The 9183-nt window shown below is 33.4% G+C and overlaps 1 protein-coding gene across 1 annotated transcript in view; it reads left to right on the top strand.

Moving 5' to 3' along the window:
- TRDN (triadin) overlaps positions 1 to 9183 on the top strand; it is a 442356-nt gene that overhangs the window by 370629 nt on the left and 62544 nt on the right. The gene's annotated exons all lie outside the window — the stretch shown is intronic.

Raw genomic sequence — 9183 nt, forward strand, 5'->3', positions numbered from 1 at the left:
TATGTAACAGTAGAAGAAAGATTACTTATCAGAAGAAGAAAGAATACTTATCAGAATTCAATATCATGGATTTGATAACATTTTAGAATATATGAATATAATTCAAAATTAACATATTAGAAGCCAGATGAATAGAAATGAGATGCACTGAGATGAAACGGGACACTGAGATGGGATACCGAAAGGGACCATCTTAGGATATAAGATCGTAAGTCTGGTTTATAACATGCTGCGTTTGTGGTACTTTGAGGACATTCAAGTAGAAATGTAGTCTTGGCAGCTGGCTAGTTAGGTGAGAGTTTCAGAATAAAGATTGGGGTGGGAGATATACTTATGGTGTATGTTGGCCTGTGTATGGAATTTGAAGATGTGGGTGCACACGGATGAGTTTTCCCATGGAAAGAGCCAAAGGTGAGAAGAATAACATTCCCAGTAAAGTTAGTAAAGAGTAAAGTTAGGACTGAAACTTGAGGAACCCAGAACATTCTTCTTAGCATGAGAGCAACCAGACAACTTAGGAGTCAATGCTAGTAATCCATCTGCCTGCTTTTTCTTGCTAGAAATTGGTATTTATGCATGTTCTGTTGTCACCAGTTTTTGTATCATATTCCAAAGGTCCCAGTGTTGGTTATCAGCACATTTTGATGCTGATTTATCCAGATACAAACCTATGGGGAAAACCTAAACAATTTATTGAAGGAGTATATATTATATGGTCTGCTTTTATGAGAAAGAATCAAAGACAGTTGGTCTCAGAGATTTATCCCGAAAAACACCTTTCAGAATATATTAGTTCAACATATATCAGTCTAAAGTCAACCATTATTCCTATCTTGCTGTATCTAGTAACCACAAATATTCCGATGTCCAATGTTTAACATAAAATATTGAGTTTTCTCTTAAAAAATCCAATTTTAATGTTAGTGCTCTGATTCTTATAAGGATTTATTTGTTACTGATAATTGTAATAAGAAAACCCAATTAATCTATGTATTTAATTTATCATTTTGATTTTTTAAATTTTTCTAATAATATTGAAATTCATATATGTCCTTTTTGCTCATGGTATTGTCATCCTCTAATAAATATGAGAACTTGTTTAATATTTTTAAAATCTAATACTTGGTCTAGAATATTCAATTTAGTAACAAGCATTAATATTTTAATTTTTGTGTATATTTTGTTTTTTGTGGCTTGTTTCTAATTTAATTTGTTGGCATGATTTAATTCTGTTTTGAAGCAATTTAAGAACAAAATATTATGACTATCATGTTAACAGTGAAGAGATCGATGCCCAAAGATTAAATGATTACCCAAGATTTCTATGCTGGATTAGCTGCTTAGTATTAGATTTAAGAGCCGCTAAAAATATTAATAATCTTACTGTCCTTTTTTTCAGGATTAGAAAATACTAGCAAATCTTATCCTAATATGTAGTCAAAGTTTGTCTTTGTAATAATTTTTTGTATTTTCTAGCAATGTAGGAAAGTTACAGGTAATCTGTTGATTAATAAAAGACCATTAAGGATTCTATAGAATAAAATGTCATAAATACCTTTAAAAATCCATGGTTACTCATTTTCTGAAGAATTGCTAAAGTGAAAATGGAGCCCTTAACAGTAGCATTTTCACTTTAAGCAGCAATTTATAGCCTAACACTTTTTTTGTTGTTCCCATCATGCCAAAACACCAAGTTGATTGGATGGAAAGATTACATGTTAGTAAGAAAAGTGGTTGAGGGTGCCAGAATTTTCTCTACAAGCATGGGGGTTACAAAAGTAATGTACCCAAGCGCTCTGAATTTTTATTTTCTTTATCCAAAAAGTTAATGTACAACTACAACATGTGTACAACTATATGTATATGAAATATATGTGCAACTATAAGTGTAAAACTTCAATATTTTTTCCTTGGCATTCTTTCCATGTAAGCCCTCATTAAAAGGGCCAGAGTAGAAAGGAGAGAATGGCTCACTGTCACTCTGCAAGCCCCATTTTCTTGTCACTCTAAGCTAACTTATGCAAACGTTGTAATATGCTTCTCTCATTGAGGGGAATTTTTTAAAATATCACAGCAAACACTTTCATTTTTCCCACCCAATTTTTTACTTTCTAGAGAAGAGAGTCTTGCTATGTTGCCCAGGCTGGCCTCAAACTACTGGGCTCAAGTGATCCCCCTGCCTCAGCCTCTCAAGTAGCTGGGATTACTGGCATGTGCACTGTATCCAGCTCCTGTCCATTAAAAAAATTAATGTATTATTTTTTCATATAAGATTATTTATTATTTTTACATATTTGAACCAGATATAATATGACCCATACTTAAACCTGTGATCTTTTATTAACCTAACTAATTACTCTTGCTTCAAATTAAAGAAAATCAATTCTGGTGCCCAGAGAAACAAGTGAGAGTCTCTAGTTAGTGACTCTCCCTTGATAAAGAAAAACCAAAGAATGTCTGCTTCATTTACATTGGCAAGTGATTTTTTTGCACAACACTCTGAGCCAGTCAATTGGCTCATTAGTTTAAATATATCCAACCAGCTGCCCTGCCATCTTCAAATAACATCACAGGGCCCTGTTATGACTGACTGTTCTTTGTATGACCTACAATATATCTAGCCACCTCCAATTATATCTTACCTACTTAAATGCATACCCTTCACATCCGGACACTTCAGGGAAGGGAAGAATAATGAGTCACATATAAGTAGACATAAAAGAAAGAATAGATAAAAGCAGAGTGACACTATCAGGAATGTGGTACATTGTATTTAGCATATACAAAAGACAAAGGATCATGAAAATGAAATGATGATGGAATGAGGGAGAGAGACAATGTATGCATTTATTCTGTGCTGCAAAGAGAGAATGCCCTCTGGCCCATTTTATGTTTTTAGTGTCCACTCAGAAAACGTTTTCTCTGAGCACCAAACTTTTGTGGGAATCTTACCAAGAAAGGATCGCAGAATCGGGATTTAGGCATAAAGCAATGAGGCATGCATTAAGCACTTGCATTACAAACTGGAGACATTTTAGAACTATGCCCACAGAAACTTATAAAGCAAATCGTTTTTCTTATTGACCTAATGGGGATGAGAAGTGTGAGAGAGAGAAAGAGACAGAGAACTTGGGTGTGTAGGGAATGTATTTGTGTGTGCGTTTTTGTTGGGGGGTGCATAGGTATTACGGAAAAAACACTGTATTCATAAGCTTGAAACTCTAGCTTCTGGTTTGAAACAACCAGCTATAAACTAATTAATTCATTTAGCCATTCTGAATAGTTTTAAGAAACTGAAACAAATTAAATATAAAAACCTGAAGATAACGTGCAGCAGTGTTCAATATCTGGTGGGTCACTTCTATTGTGTTTTTTCACCCACATAAGTGTTTTAGATAATGAGACACATACTCCACTTTATATTTTGTTTAACAAACTAAAAGTGAACACTAAAAATTTGATTTTCCTGTCATTTTAAAACATTTTAATTTTTTATATCAATAACAATTTTTGAGCATTGATATATATTGTATGATGTTCAAGGGATATTCTAGGCACTGAGCTCCACAAACGAACAAGACAAAAATCCCTGTCCTCAAAGATCCCACAAGACAGTGAAAAAGAAGTTGGTAAAAATGAAGAGTGAAGCAGCCGTCAGTGCTACCTTCAATAGGCATACCAAATTTTTAGCCCAATCAATGGATATCTATTATTTAGATATTAGTTCATGAGTGCTCAGGAAATATCTGTTAAATTATTCAGTCTGATCTTGGCCACAAATTCATGAGACGATTGTAATTGCTTCCATTTCAAAAGGTGAGAAAATGGAAATTTATAGAGTTTCAGAGGCTATACATTGGATCTTTTAGTTAATAAATAAAGGAGATAAATTTCAAACTGAGGAATTTTTTGCTCAATTGAGTTTTTGCTTGTTTGTCTGTTTTTCTTCAATTGAAGTGCAAAAATGATCTCTGCAACTCCTTGATGAATTGGATAAGGTTGAGCAATCATTTAAGAATGCTATCACCTTGCCTCTTTACTATGCATGGAAGAATTCCTCAATTCATGAACAAAGATGATACTAATTTAGAAAGGCAATCAGGGAAAATGGGAGCATACAGAATGCATGAAGCATCGAAACCATATGGACAAAGTTAAATAACAGGAAGGAAAATGTTAAACAGTCAATAGAATATTGAAATAAAGAAATGTATACACAGATAAGATGAAAAGTTGTGGAGCTGGAGATGTCAGTGTTGGTTCACTTTGTGATGTCACCCAATCTTGGGGCAGTTTCTTCTTTTGGAAGTCTATATAAGCTGAAGAAGTTCTAAATCAAATTCAAAGTCAGTCACATTTTGTCTTTGTCACAGTTATATTTATCTGGAACACAAAACAATGTGTCCACAACAGATGAAATCAAATGCTACCTAGTGTAGCATATTTGAGTCTTTGCAAAACAAGTATTATTCTTAAGGCACATGCAGGAAAAGACATAAATGATAAAAATTCAGTGAGGCTTACCCCAAATTTGAAATATTGAAGTCAAGATACTTGGAGTGACAGTAGTTCTACATCTTATCCAATAAGGCCTCATGCAGAAAACAGAATGTGGAAATATATGAGTGTTGTGTGTGTGTGTGTGTATGTGTGTGTGTTGCATCTTATTTGTTTTTAAATAACATAATTGGGACCATAATGAAGTTGTGTAGGTGTGTGGTGTTGGTAGTAGTAATAGCAGTAGTAGCAGTAGCAGTAGCAGGTTTTCATCGAAAAGTCCAAATGATAACTCAAATGATGTAAAAACCATGGGTTTAGAATAAATGTATGAATGTTGCTTATAGTAAACATAACTTTGTTTTATTTAAAATACACAGTTTATTTAAAATATGTTAGATAATATAAGAAAAATAATTTAAAATATTAACGGAATGGCTACCATGCACATTTGCTTTGCACCTGGCACTGTTCTAAGCACATCATGTGTACTGTTTGATCTAATTTTCACAGCAATCTTGTTTTTATTAATGTGAAAATTGAAGAACTGACAGTGCCTTGCCCAGGTCACACAATTGCCTGAGGTAGATCCAGAACTCACTTCTGGCAGTCTGACTTTAGATCTGTGTCCTTAGCCACCATGCTTTTCAGACTCCCTCATACTACTAAAATTCACTAGGCTAACACTGCTAATGTTTCTTTGCATATTTTACAGGAATAAGATTTGTGACCTGGTTTTAAATGTAAAATCTTCCATGTCATTAAATATTGAATACTACTCCAAGAGTGTGAAAGATAATTATCAATTTTTTATCAATGCTCAGTCTATTTATTTAGCTTTACCAGCTCAATTTAAGAAACGAATTCATATGATTCATGATTTAATGACTGGCTTAAAAAAATAGAAACCTCCATGACTATATTATACATGCTAATTACAGTCTTAATCACTGTTAGCAATTTGTCTAGGTAATATAACCTAGGTAAACATACCTATGAGATATATAACATGGTTTGCTGTATAGTGTTTATGTATGAAATGCTTAAAAGCTTTTATTTCTAGCTGTAGCAAAATAGTTCCAGTGCTTAAGTGCTTAGAGCTTTGGAATTGGAAAAACATCAGGATTTAAATCCCAGTTGTACCGCTTTCCAGAGAGTATGTGCTTAGACAAATTATTAAGCCTCAGTATCTGTAAAGTGCGTCTAATAATAATATTTACCTCATAGGAGTGGTATATGAGGATTATATAAGGTAATTTGTCTTTTTTTTCCACAAATATTTATTGAACCCTATTCTGTGCAAAACACTAAGCACTAGTGTATAGAAAAGAAAATAAAAATCCATTCCAGGACTCATGAAGTTTATATGCTACTGGGGTTTGAGAGATAACAAATAAATGAACATTTAATATTATATAAATAAAATATAGATAATGCACATAATACATTTTGCTTAGTGACTACCATGTGAAAATTGCAAAATTTCATTGTTGCAAAAAATAATAATTATGATGTTTTATTACAAATATAAGGTCCCTACATGTTTAGGAAACAAATGTGATAATGATAACAAAATAAAGTGATAAAAAAATTCAATGATACTCAGCTTCTACCTTGCAAAATATTTCAAATTCTTTTTAGAGTGCCGATTCTTAGGACTTACATATTGAGTGAATTTCTTTCTTTTTGTTTTATGAAGACAAAACAGAGACTCCTAAACAGAGTTGGTCTCTGCTTAAACCCTTTCCTGACAAGCACTTGCATGCTCAAGTTTTGGTCTGCCTGCTCTACTTGAAAACACTGTTGATGACATTGAAAAATCATTAATGAAGCTCCCCTCCCCAGGCCCGTCAGCAATTTACATTTCATAAATGAAATCAACAGCCTGGAAAAGTCAGTGCTGCATATGAAATGACAGGCTGTCTGGCTCAACAGCTCAGCATGGGGATTTCTTGATTCCATGTTTCTGCAATGTTTATATGTGGAGCCTCAAATAAAGGGCTCCGATGGCAAACGTGTATAGAAACTAGATGTTTTATTATTATACAACACTAAACTGTTGTAGGAAAAAATTAGACAGTAAAGATGAAGTGAAAAATAAAGGCTCCCCTTTCCCTCTTTCTGGCTTGTAGGACCAATCGAGAGCATTAACCACAGATTTTACTTTCCTGAAGTGTCTCATTGAAACCTTTTGACTAAACTTTAAAAATACTTATGTATCATATTTATATTGTCATTATTTTTATATGACCTGAAACAGGTCCTAGTTAGGAACTGAATTCTTATATGACTCAAAATTAAAGACTTCACTATCAATAGAAATGCCATCTACAAAGTGAGGGCATTGAGTTCTTAATAACCAAGTAGTCTAATGAAAGAGCAGCTCACCTTAGAAAATTTGTTGCTGATATTTCACATAGCAATTCCTGCTTTGCATATTCAAGGGTGAAGTTCCAATTCTGTTTTAAAAAAAGAAAATAACTTTGAAAGATTATGCAATTCGAGTTTATGAGCATAATTTAAAAATAGCTAAGCTCTTTACATACATCACTTATGACTCTCATATCAATTTTACATTATTTTCTTGACTTTAGTGATGACAAAACAGAGACTAGAGGTTTTAAGAAATGCCCAAGGACACAAAGTAAGGAAGCTTGCTTTTGAAGTCAGATCATGTGACCCCAAAGTCTACTCTTCACACTGTGAAGTAACTTGTCCTGAGGTCATCTTGTCAGTGTTGTTTACATGGTACTAAAAGCCAAGAGTTCTGTTCCAGTAAGAGGGCCCACAGCCACATGCATGTTGGATAGGGCATATTTATAGCGTGATTATAAACTTCTGTGTATAAGATGAAGGTGGTTCTTGTTGTTTTGTACTAATAGCTGATAAAATTATTCCCCACAACTTTTATTTTGACAAACATTGAGGCTAAAATGATTTCATTTCAAGATTATAATGACGATGTGATTGACAGGGATGAGAGTCACATGCAGAGTGGGAAGCAAGGCTCTTTCAAATAGACACCACCACCTGATGAGCAAAATGCTAGTAAACTCAGTCCTAGGAAGGAAAGATTTAAATTTGTGGGAATCTGTTTCTGAGAAATTCAACTATTTAAACCAATTTCATTTCACAAACTGAGAACTAACAAGGAGACCAGGATCATGCTATCCAGACCTTGATACATCACCCCTAGTGGGGTGGAGTAGGCCGGGAAGATGGAGTCTTCATTCTGCCACGTGGCGGATGGATTAGCTCCTGCAAATTACTTAACTTTTGAAAACCTCAATTGCTTCATCTGCAAAATAGGGATAAAATAACTTCATAGAATAACAGAAGTTAACAATTGACCAGTACGTGGGCCATAATAAGTACTCCAGAAACATTAATTCTCATTACTACACTTTTGCTAATTTGCTTGAAAGTTTAAATTATGTATTGGTTTAGCAGAGATTTAATAAGGAAGAAACAAGCAGAGGAAAAATAAAAAAAGAATTGTTTCCTTTTTAATGAAACCAAAATCTTCAGAATTCACTCCCAAGAGATAAAATTGTTTTCTTGCAAACTAAGGAATTATGTATGACTTAATTTTAGCCTAAGCTGGCTGAGTTAAAGGATATGTCATCAGGAAAGCCAATAATTGAAGGAATCACTGAATTACTGGAAGCCACATTTGCTATGGTTGAACACACAAAGACATCACTTAATTTTTAAAAAGTTTCTAAAATGAAAAATAAATGCAAAAGCTATCTTTATTTCTTAAAGCATAAGATGAATCAATTTCTTCTAGGACTGTAATATATAAGATGGGGCATTTATTTGGTCCTTCTATATTTACCATTTCCTTCACTCATTCATTCATTCAACAATAGTCATTGGTCATATACGACACGTCAGATAGCTGACCAAGTATTGATATTTGAATACTAAACAAGGCATAATTTTTGTCCTAATAGAGCTTGAAATGTAAAGAGGGATACAGACGATCAACAAAAATTGCATAAAAATTATATAACAGAATTTCCTTTAATGTTAAGATACATAGAAAACATTAAAACAGGGTACATTCTACCCAAGTAAGTGAATGTATCAACTAAAAAAGGAGGGTTTGTGCCAAAGAATGTCAAAATGTAATAATAGCACTGAAATCACTTTTTACAGAATATACTGCTCCTTTTACAGAATGCGTATTCAAGTATTATAGGAAGTAGACTGTAAGTGGCCATGTAATTCTCTATTTTATAAAATTTTGCAGTTAAACAAGTGAGTTTCTTTTATTTGTTGTAACTATAGAAAGTGAGAAACTACTAGGCTAAAATCCAAATAAAGCTGACTATCACTATTTCTGATACATAGTCCATGCTCAGGAAGTATTCCAACTATGAGGTCAGTTTTCTACTGTTTGAAGCAGGGAAAACTGCAATGGACCAGAACCTTTCCATTAATCAAAACAAGACTCTGTGCCAAGAAGGAAGAACTATAAAGCCGAGGCAAATTATTTAAATAAAATAATGGGCTGACAACATAAAAATACAGTTAACTACCACATTAATGGTGCTATGAATACAACCTGAATAGTTTAAAAAACTATGAAATTATTCTATACTGATACTATGTTAGAATACAGTTTCTGGACAAAAGACATTGTCCTAGGACAAGAAGAGAATAAAATACTTTATTTCACTG

This window comes from Propithecus coquereli, unplaced genomic scaffold (assembly GCF_000956105.1).
Source record: "Propithecus coquereli isolate 6110/MARCELLA unplaced genomic scaffold, Pcoq_1.0 Scaffold200, whole genome shotgun sequence".
Classification (NCBI taxonomy): Eukaryota; Metazoa; Chordata; class Mammalia; order Primates; family Indriidae; genus Propithecus; species Propithecus coquereli.